Source organism: Cupressus sempervirens, chromosome 2, assembly GCF_028749045.1.
Source record: "Cupressus sempervirens isolate cs-2001-9-10 chromosome 2, ASM2874904v1, whole genome shotgun sequence".
NCBI lineage: Eukaryota > Viridiplantae > Streptophyta > Pinopsida > Cupressales > Cupressaceae > Cupressus > Cupressus sempervirens.
Window position 1 is genome coordinate 16,716,807 of NC_143119.1, and position 12,149 is coordinate 16,728,955.

Consider the following 12,149-nt stretch of genomic DNA (forward strand, 5'->3'; position numbering starts at 1 on the left):
TAAGTTTTATTAGTCAAGAAGACTAAATTGCATTCCCTTCATAGTTGTTTTTGTAGGTTATAAAATTGTCAAGAAAGATCATACTTATGATTTTGCAGAACTCCAAATGTAGTAGATAATGGAGAATCTTGGAGCAATAAGAAAGTAAAAGAGTGCTCAATGCAAGTTTGGATCAATACTTGTATGTATGTTTTTCTATGTACAAAATGAGTTCCCATCTTTTGGAAAAGTAGGATGGAAGACCAATAGACCAGGTATTGTCCAAATTAATGAATATATTAAGCAAATGGGAGAGAATTTTGAATCAATTGACAAGCTATTTTGAAGACCTTAAGAAGTCTATGAAACAGAGGTTGAGGATTCTTGTCTCCCTAATTGAGCAATACCACAATGACATTTTTTTCCTTGTAGGATTACACTTACATACAGGTTTTTGTACATGGGTTAGATGGCTAAGGCCCCTAGGCTATGAAATTAATGTTGATGAAGCCTCAACTGCCATCACTACACTCCTTGTTGAGGAAATTGACAAAAGTGCCAAGATATTTTGCAATTATGATGTTGTAAAGTCAAAGGTTGAAATGGAACTGAAGACAGCCCTTACATTGAAAATGAAGGACAAAATAGTAAGGAAACTAAAGACCAAATTTAGAGAAGGTATAGGTGATGAGGAAGAAGATGATGATGATGAAGATGAAGATGAAGAAGAGGTACAAGGTCAAGAACCTTTAGCTTTAACCCAAGGCATGGGTGAAGACCAAGAAGAAGAAGGTGCCAAGGAGAAAGAAGCCAAGGAAGCACAAGTAAATATAGAGCTCAAGAAGAGGAAGGCTAAGGCACAGCTTGTAGCCAAACCAAAAGCAAAAAGGGTTACCAAGCCAAGCATAGCAAAGCCAACTACTCCAACAACAAGGGCTAGTACAACGGTCACTACACAAAAGGCCAAAGAGTAGGAAAAGGAGATAACAAAAGCAACTAAAGAGAAGGGTCCAATGCAAAATAAATAAAGGAGAAAATATATTGCACAACCCAAAATAGATGATGAAAAGACAAAATTTGAAGACACAAGTTAGTTTAGAGTGGTAAGTCATGCACCTAAATTTGATCTTGAGAATATCTATGATAATGTTAAGGTAATGCAGATATGACAGGTTAAAGAACATTGATTTTGGAAAGCTTAGTAGAGAAGAGAAAAACTAGGTAGAAGAGTTAGTGTATGCCGTGATGTCCAAGTTTAAGAGTACTCCACTTGAATTAGACAATACAATGCCAAAGGAGCTATACGCCATTATAGAAAATAAGTGGCATTATTACTTAAATGTTGAAAAAAAAATAAGGGAATCAAATCTAGCCCAAGTGATGTCTGAACTGACAAAAGGTTTTTCAAGGAAAATAAGAAATATGGTAACGTATTTTCATCAAAATATAGGGCATTCAGCATACTCCAAAACAACATTGAAGATGTTGTAAAGAAATCCACTCAAATGTAAAAATTGATATATGGCTTGAGGACTATCAAAGAAGGAGAAGAGGATCCCTTTGAGGGAAGAAATGATGGAGACAAAGAGGAAGATACCACTATGGAGGAGACACAAAGAAGACAGATGAAACAACTACAGCTGAAGCACAACAAGAAGAACAGAGTGTGTACGACACACAAATGCCAACCATGAGCCCTCCACATGATACAAGAACACCTATAGAAACCATAACAATAAAGGATGTTCATGATAGCTCATCTCAAAACATAAACCATTAACTGTAGAGGACTTGAAGAAGATACTTGAACACTCTACATTGCAAGCCAGATTGTGTGAGAACCCTATATTGGTTAGTGTTGAAGAGCTTTAGAAAGCAGTAGTTGATATAACAAGGGATAAGGTGAACACACAAGAACCACCTTTTTCCATCCCTTTAGCTACTAGTGCTCAACCTCTAGTGCAAACATTAGAAGACACATTTGCAAAGGTTGACACAACTGTCAAAGTTGTCATGGTTGAACGAACAAACTTAGATTGCTCAAGAAGAGAAGACTACAGAAACACAAACAAGATAGACGGAGGTATCTATACCTAATACACAAACTCAAGGAGTAGGTTAGATAATAGTAATTGACCAAGGTAGAACTAAAGAAAAGGACATACCAAAGGAAAGGAGCAAGAAGCCATACAAACACTGGTTAATCTACCAACATCTGGCTCTCCTACAAAAGTCCTTCAAAGACTGAGCACTGATGCAATATCAGTACAGATTTCAGCACCATGCTCCAGCTCATCCAAGGTTGCCAAGGTGTTTCACTATAGAGATGCAATTTTAGATGAAGAAATAGTGATACCTATATATGATTATGCAACCATGACACTAGAATAGATAGGTATAATGCAAGAAGCCTTGGAGAGAAAGAAAAATCAAGAAATACTGAGAAAGGAGTATAAAAAAAGGAAAGCATTAAAAGATATTAAAGACATCTTTTTAGATGCTTTTAGCTTGCAAACACCTAATGAATCAAAACCAATATTAGAACAATTATCAAAAATTGTGGAACAGGTGAATAATGAAGACCAGGAAACCAATGTCAAACTTATGGAATGGTATGAGAGAAAATTTCAAGGAAAAATCAATGAGAAAATATCTGGTGATATAGCTCTATCACAAGTTGAATTGGCTCCTAAAATTGAGAAAGTGAAGAAGGTACTTGAGAACATATTCTCATTGTAGACAAAATTGTGTGATCCCACACTCTTCACACAAGAAACTAGCCATAAAATTTTGAGTCTGGAGAATAACTTGAAACTCTCAGGTATGCAATTACCTAAGAACCCAGCTCAAAGTGAGAAGCATTTACATTCATTGCTTCAAACATAAAGTCAACTAGCTAAGTTAATAGTGGAAGAGAATAATGTAAGAACCAAGTTGATTAATATAAAGCCTTCATAACCCCTCACATGGAGATACTCCATAAGGAACTAGGATATGCAGAAATAGTGTTAAAGAAAGACCCTAATATTTCAACATTATATGGACTAGTTCACCTTGCAGTAGAGATAGCTATCTAAATAAAGTCATTAGATGTTGCATTAGACAACTAGGATGTTGCTCTAAAGATTATAATGGAAGTCCACAAGAACTTTTTGCACAAATACACAATCGGTGTCTAGACCCTTTGACATATGTGTCAAAAAGGGGGAGATAAAGATTAAGAGGGAGATAAAAGCATGCAAAGGGGGAGAGAAATAAAATAGGGGGAGATAACTCAAAAGGGGGAGAGCACACAAAAAGGGTGAGCAAAACAGCAAAAGAGAAAAACAGAGCATATTAGATAAAAAGTATTAGTATTTTAAAAAAAACACAGAATTATCAGCAAGAGACAAATCTATGGAGAAATTTTTTTGGATATAGAATAGGCACATTAACTCAGGGGGAGTTACAAAATTTTGAGGCATATAGTCTATTACAAAATTTTGAAAATTTTGAAGTTTTGTATATATGTTGAGCTATGAATGTACTATACTTGAGGATATTAGAATTGTTATGTATAGTTAAGTATTTTTGAGTGTCAACACACTTAAGATATTTACTAATTTCATGTTGAGCTAGTGATACATGCTGAGTATAATATGTATAGATGTCGAGTTGCAATGAGTGTTGAGTCACTCATGTGCCGAGTCACCCAAGTGTCGAGTAGATAGACCATGCCAAGTGATTCAAGTGTCGAGCATACAGTTGATGCTGAGAAAGTTTAAGTGTTGAGCTAGATAAAATTACAATAAGTGTCAAGCATTAGTATTATTAAGTGTCAAGTAACACAGATTGGACCTAGTTGTTTGTGATGGCACAAACAACTATGTAAACCATTTTTACGTCGACTTTTGGATAGATCTCAAAGCTTTAAAGATAAGGATGAATCTATTTGGATTCTCTATACAATCAACATGCAACCAATCAAAAAATTGGAAAGGTTAAGCAACAAAATGGATGAATCTTAGCCATAGATTCATACCTAACCCTATGCCACCAAAGTCTTTATAAGGAAGATGAAGCCCCGTGATTCAAAAATGTAATGTAACATGTGTGAGTGAAGTGTAAGGGGTGAATTGATTAGAAAGCACTCAAGGTGACTTAGAAGAGTGAAAGAATTGCAGAATAGGGGATTGAAGATACAACATTTACATATCATATCAGAAAGGATCAAGTAGGATAGAAATGAGATCTGAAATCAGCCAGACAAAGTTGTAAGTTATCAGATCAAACATTCTACTATTACTTTGTAACAACTGTATTAGCATAGTGAAATCCTTTGGACTAAGGTTGACTTAACAATCATTGAAAAATCCTTTAATAGGGTGACATGCCAAGTGAATGTTGCAAAAGTCCTTTAAATAGGCACACTTCTAACAGGGTGTTAAAATCCTTTAATAGGGTGACATGCCAAGTGAATGTTGCAAAAGTCCTTTAAATAGGAACACTTCTAACAGGGTGTTAAAATCCTTTAACAAGGTGGGACTCAACAGTCTCTTGTGTGCCTTTAATAGGGCAGGTCTTTCACAGGGAAAATCATGTTTCATGGTCAACACTTTGTAACCTTAACAGATGACACTTTATTGCTGCAGTAGTGAAGAATTGTGGGTGTCATCCCCACCCCAATTTTACCTTCTAATTAGAGGGTTTCTAGGTAATCATATCAAGTGTCAAGTGTGTGTGTGCTTATATGTTTGATGCATTTTCTTTACATTTTGTTTCAATTTATTTCATGCATCTAATGAATGGTAAAAAGGTTTTAAGTGTTTAAGTTTGAACTTATGATTCACTCCCCCCCATCTTACAAGTATATGTTTCCCATTTGTAATTCCAATACTGACATAGTGCAAGGCAGGAGAATCCCCAAAGGAGATGTCAGGTAATGTTTAGGGCTATGAGGCCTTTTCGGTTACAACCAAATACAAAGAAAGTAATAGTTATGCAAGATCCCTCAAGACACAATCCCAACACAAGCTAGTCCAGATCCACACTCTGGTAGAAACCTTCAACAAAGATCTAAGCTTGTGCTCGCAAGTCCACCATCTTCCATGATCTTCTCCAAGCTAGATCCCAAACTCTCTATGACTCACACCACTAAATGAATGTCTAAAAGACTCCAAAAGACCCCCTACTTATACCCAACTAAGCCACAAGTTAGCCTAGCCCATTACATATTAAAATAAATAGTTACATTAAATAAACCCTCAAGCCACAAGTTACATTTAATAATGCCACCTATTAAATGCCTTTTTCCCTCTTTTCTCCATTTTTGTCACTTTCTCTCTCCTCCACATTTTTTAATTTATTTTTAAATATATTTTTTCTCTCCTTTTTTTGTTTTTCTTCTCTTTTAAAATTATGTACCCCTTTATTTTCTGATGCAAAATGCTCCTGCATCAAAATTGGACAAATTTTATATGAAAATAAAGATTTTGACATCTTCTAAATCTAACTATGAGGTTTTTTTGGCCTCAAAGTGCTCCAAATTTTAGAGATCCTCCTACTTTAAAAAAAAAAAAACTAAAAAAAAGCTAGATTTGTTCTATCAAACTCTCATTCTTCTTTTCTCCAAATAAGAACAAGCTATAGCAGGTCAGGCACTAATACCATGAAGGAATTTAGTAATACAAATCTGAAAACCCGAACAAAACCTGCATGCAAGAAGTTGTCATAGAGAAGAAAAGACAAAGAAGAGGCAAGGGTTTTGCTTTGAAAATATGGAAAATTATATTATTAGACTGAAAAGATGAGAGTTATTTACAAAAGCTCAATCCTTATAGAAGGAGATCGAAAAACCTAAAAGGGAAACCCTAAGAGGTAAATGACATTTATTAATTATTATTTAATTATTAAATGGAAATGCAAGTGCATAAAGGGAAATCTATAGAAGGGAGTAAAGGTAATTTAATAAATTAAACTAAATTAACCTTTTGCTCTAGTAGATATATGCATGCATCTACACTCATCCAAGTCTTCTTTTATCTTCTTAATCAAGAAATGTGTTGGACTACATCTTTTGCACAATATTTTATCTTTCATGATTCCCTTTTAGGTTTTAGTGTTGATTCAAGATATTGCATCAAAATACTCGGTCTCATTCAAAGAAATGTTTACATTGCCAAGTTATGGAATATTTCATTTTTAGAATTCTTGTTCTATATGATAATACACACTCATTTAATTTATTTCATTTCAAGGTTGATTCCAAATAGGTTTTGACTAAAGAAAACCCCTCTATCCAACCCTTACTTTCTATTTTTAGCAATGTGTAGTTGAGTCCTCAAGTCTTAATTCAAAATGTGTGTGATCTAATGATAGCAATACAACTAGTTTTAGGAAATTTTGTTGGGTGTTCATTGTGCTAAGCTATTTGTACATACTAAATCAACTCAAAATTTGTATCGAAGGTCAATACAATTTTATGGTTTCTATTTTAATTCATTGCAAGTGTTTGTATATTTTCTAGAGTATTTATTTTTATAACTTGTGATTTTTCCTTATTTGGCCTTCTATATTGCACCATAATATCATTTCTACTAAAATTAAACTTACCCCAATTCATTAGTGTGAAGGATCGTGTCACCCACTTAGTCCTTAAGTCCTACTAAGGCCTAATGGGATATCCTCCTTTTGATCATGCATTATGGAAAGGAGGAGAAATTTACCTTTTCTTATTGTATATGTCTGATTCAATAATATAAATGATAGGATAAGAAGGTTCAATAAGGCACCTTGGAAATCATCTACCCTATGCCCAAAAGTAAATACAATTCTCTTCCTTGGCTTCATGTGGCCCTTTTCATGCATATGAGGTGGGATACCTAGTGTGAGCTCCTATCTTTATATCCCTCCATATATCCACACTTACCTTGCCCCCCTTAGTTGAATGTCCACTTACCATGATAGGGATTGTAAAAATTATTCACATAAGGCCTTTCATACTAATAATTTTATGGAGGCTTTGGCTATCTCGTACATTGTGGAGCAATTTTGTTTGCAAGGATAGCACAAGATTATTTGCGAGACTGGCTCTCAAGTAATTGTGAACTTGCTACTAAGAAGTCACTTGAGGATGTTAGTTGGCACTTGGCTTCAATTTTTAATTAGACTCTCCACTTCTATGGATCTCTTGAGTTTTTTAGTTTTACTTACATCCCTCACAAGTGGAATGGACTTGTTGATTTCTTGGCTAAATGGTCTTTAGCTCACGTGTAGAATTGAAATATTGTTGATAAGGGGAAATTTCCCCCTAATTTATCTCATGAGATTGGTGAACTTGTTGAGCTGGATAAGGCTCTCTAGAGCTCTATGCTTATCTTTCCCTTTTATTTCTCCTTTTTTAAATAAATTTTTAGTCCACTTTTAGTTACTGGTATAGTTTCATGATGTATGCACATCATCATTTTGAACAAGATCAACCAACTTAGCTATAGTTTGGTTGTTATAAAGATACAAAAAAACACTAAATTGTAACCTTTTATGATAGTAGTTAATAGTTGTTACTCATGAGACCTATGTCCAAACACTATAGTTTGGATATCTACCAATATACCACATCTCAATGAGAACACTTGGATCAGAAGGAAACCCTAGAATAATACTAGACCTACTACTACAACCAATCTGCAATTAAATGCTATGAATCCTCACCACCTAGAGGCCTAGCTTGCTATTATGATTCATGCCAAGAAAATGCCCTTAATTTCCCAACAAAATTGTAAATTGATCCTAAAATGCCATAATTTTACGAAATAACTCAATCAAGTAGATAACTGACTTAACTTACTATTTTCCACGCCTTTAATTTTTTTTAAAAATATCAACCTACTATTTTTTAGCATGCCACCTACTCAAACACTACTTACTGATTTAACACTCGTCCGAGGTGTCTCACTTCTAATATCTTGGGCAAGGAAATATATATCAACAAAGAAAATAATTTCCACACCTTAATATTGATCATCCAACTTATCACAAAGATACACTCATATCAACCAATAAATAAACGTTAATGCTCTATTATCTTTGTCTTTCAAATTCTTTTGTGTGTATATATATGTATATGTGTGTGTGTGTGTGTGTGTGTGTGTGTGTGTGTATATACATATATATATATATATATATATATATATATATATATATATATATATATATATATATATATATATATATGTATGTATATATATATGTATGTATATATATATGTATATATATATATATGTATATATATATATATGTATATATGTATATATGTATATACATATATATGTATATATGTATATATATATGTATTTATATATATATATATATATATATATATATGTGTGTGTGTGTGTGTGTGTGTGTGTGTGTGTGTGTTATATATTGCATAGTAACTAAGTCTTCACAAAATGAGTTAACCTTCAATTTTTTTTTGATATTCTTCATTAATATCTAAGTGTACATACATACATACATACATACATACATACATAAATACATACATATATTGCATAGTAACTTGTAAAACCTAACCTTCAATTTTTTTTTTATATTCTTCATTTATATTTAAGTTGTCTCTCTATTGACATAATTGTGATACTATGGTATTTCTACTTGGTCTAGGAGGTATTGCAATGTCCTTATTTGACTTGTACCAAAGTTTGAATATCCCATGTGGATTTTTAGTTGGACTGACTTGTGTTTGCTTGTATATTGGTATGGCAAGAATCTTTCAGTTAGAAGCTATTTGTGTAGAGAGAAAGTATATTTGTCATAGAATTTTTAATGTACTCATGCAGAGTGCCATGGGTTTATTAGCCATAACTTCAAATATTCTATAATAATGCATGGTGCAAGTGAGTTTGTGTAAAAAAACAATCATAAAAAAATTGAAGATGACTATAGCAATGATAATATCTATTAAAACCATTCCTTATTACCTATGTTGGCATTTCTATTCAAAATTGACAAGAATACATTATGAGAGCTATCGTGAGATGTATTTTAGTTTTTATATAAGATGGATGTGTGGGACAAAAATACAAAGTTTTTCTTGTAGGTCAATCTAGCAATCAAAAAATTGGCTAGAAAAGATTAAGGGGTTTTCATTTTTACAAGAATACAAGATAACATATGAGAGAAGATGCAAGGTGCATGTTCATAGTTTTTGTCTGGTATTAACAACGCTAGTCTACAAGTCTCATATTTTTCCTATTAAAATTTTTTTCTTCCAAAAGGATGTTGCTCTCACAAAGATGAAGGTAACAAACTAAAAGAAAAATATAGATGGAGTTGAGATTTTTTTTGGCATAAGACATCCATTCTATAAAAAAAATTGAGCAGTTAAAACTGCATAGATCTAGCTAAGAAAACTAAACCATAATTGCAAAATTAAAACTGAGAAAACAGAGTGTTACGAAATTCCTTATATTCCATGGATGAAAAAATCGCTTGAATACAAAAGCATTAAGCATGCTTTATAGAAACTAAACCACCCTAAAGAACACATGCAAAATAGCATGCATAGTAATCATAGATATGCACAATAATTGAGAGTTTTCTGCAAATTACAGATGTAAAAAATTGAGCAATTAGAATTAACTTCCCTTTCCCCCTTCCCCCTTTCCCCCTCTCACCCCCCTTAATTCTAATTGACAAGAATAGAAAACTAATGAAAGAAAGGAGATAAGAGGGAATACAACCCCCCATTTAAAATCTACAAAGAGAAATTCTTCTGTGACATGAAAAATATTGTGGATATCTGTCAAATCATAACCACCATAGTGTTGAATGAAGAACCTCCTTCAAAACCAAGATGAAGATTAGGATCAATCTACATGAGTGCCCCCAATGATACTACTCAAACAATGAACATATAGAAAACAAAGGCGAAACATCTATCAATCAAATCAAAGATATAGTCAACAATAATATGCATAGCTCCATCAAACAAAGTATAGATGGAAAACAAGGGAAAAACATCTATTATTTAAGGGTGCAGATGACACGAGTATGTATGAGTGACCCTAACAACACTACTCAACCATGCAAGAATAAAATGTTGATTGAAAATATAGGTGTCAATCATCTATAATTCTAACCAACTATGGAACCAAGAAAGTATTCACACAAGAGGCATGAAAGATCCACAAAAGGAGCGTGTTACAAGAGAGAAAAGAATTGCAAGATCCATGTGAGGGGAACATGATCTTGACCTGTCTCTAATGTAGAATCAGGTCCAACCTCTAATGTCATGACATTCTGATGCAATCATCTTCTTGTGGGCCTAAGTAGAATATGTGGCTTCCATTTAAGAAAACTAAATGGCATGATAAAGACAAAGGCTGAAAACTTTATTCTTGAAAGCTCTAATCTTCAATTCCTACAAAATAAAATGCTCTCTTTCCTAGCAACTCATGCTCTGATACTATGTAAACAAATTGTAGTTGTCAGTTGTAGAACAACTTGATTTAGTTAAGAAAGAAGCATTTTTTTTTTTTACAAAACTCCTCACATTCCATAAAAATTTCTTGACTACAAAAAGCATGAAGCATGTTTTATAGAAACTAAACTACCTTAAAGAAAACATGCAAAATAGCATGCACAAAAATCATCGTTAAAATCACTAAACATAAATTATAGTGAGATCATTATGATGAGATTTGCACAATAACTGAGAGCTTTTCACAAATTATGGACATAACAGATAGAGCAGTTAGAATTAATATTGCAGCAATAATAACTTTGTGAGAATATGTCAGTGCTAAGTAGTGATATCTATTTAGACAATGTAATAAACAACAACAAAAAGGCAAGGCAGATCAATTTTTCTCTATGGGTTCTATTATTGGAAGTAGCTTGTTTAAAGAAAAGGGTATCAATTATTATTCGACATGCATATGAGTGTTGAAGATATAGTTTTGGATGTGGATCATTCAAAAAAAAAGATAGAGCATATTTTGAATGGAGGTCTTTCCAGCTCATTCATTGTTTCATTGTTGGGATTTGCATTTCATTCAACCAAACAAGATATACACTAACAAGTATCATGTAGTGCTAGTTAGAAAGTGAAGTGTGAAGGTTTTTGATACTAGTTCCTCATATGGCAAATTCAAGGCCAAATTAGTTTAGTAGACAAATTACTTTTTCTTCATATGGGGCAGTGTTTTGGAAGCTTGTGTTGAGAATGCAATACAAAAACTAGTATAAAAGTGTGATGGAAGTTATTACTAAAGTTGATGTATGAATGTGGAAGGTTTCCATCACTATTCGTTTATTATTTTTACCATCTCTAGTAAACCAAGAGCTTAAGTTTTGTGTCAAATCATTGTTTTTATATTAGGTGTACTGGATAGGTGCCCTCTTGAGGTCTTAGCCTATGTATGTTCAATTTGGAACCTATATTGTAATTCTGAGTGTAGAAGAGTAGCAATTCTTCCTTGTACTAGGGAGCAACCCATTTTGGAGATTAGCAATACCATTATTTTTTTACCTTGTTGGGTTTTCCAAGAGAAAAAATTAGTGTTCATGTTTTGTTGAAGTGTAGATTCTATTATTATTTGGGTTACATTTGTTTTAATGTCTTAAAATATTGATTCACCCTCTCCCCCTCTCTATATTTCTTTTCCAATTGGTATTAGAGCCTACTTCTCTCTTCCAAAAGTTCGAAATTATGAGAGTAGGTATGTCCTATGCCAATATGATTTCTTTAGAAGGTCTTGCTACAAATCTTGCCCCTCTCTTTGATAGAACAAACTATGCCTTTTGGAGTGTTCGTATGAAAACCTACATTTTCTTGGATTTGTGGCATATATGAGTGTGGTCAATGGATATGCTATCCCATCTTAACTCCCCTACTGATGTTGATGTGAAATGGGTCTTTAAAAATAATGTCAAATTCATGAATGCACTTCTATGTGATCTCTTTGAATCTAAATGGGTCAATGTTATGCACTATAATTTAGCCAAAGAAGTTTGGGATAAGTTATTCAATTCTTGTCATGGTGACAATAAAGTGAAGAAGGAAAATTTTCAAATGAATAGAATTTTTTTTGAAAGTATTCACATGAAAGAAGATGAGAGTGTTGTTTATTTCCTAAGAGTTAATGAAGCAGTGAATACTATGAAAGGAGTTGGTGCCTCAATTGATG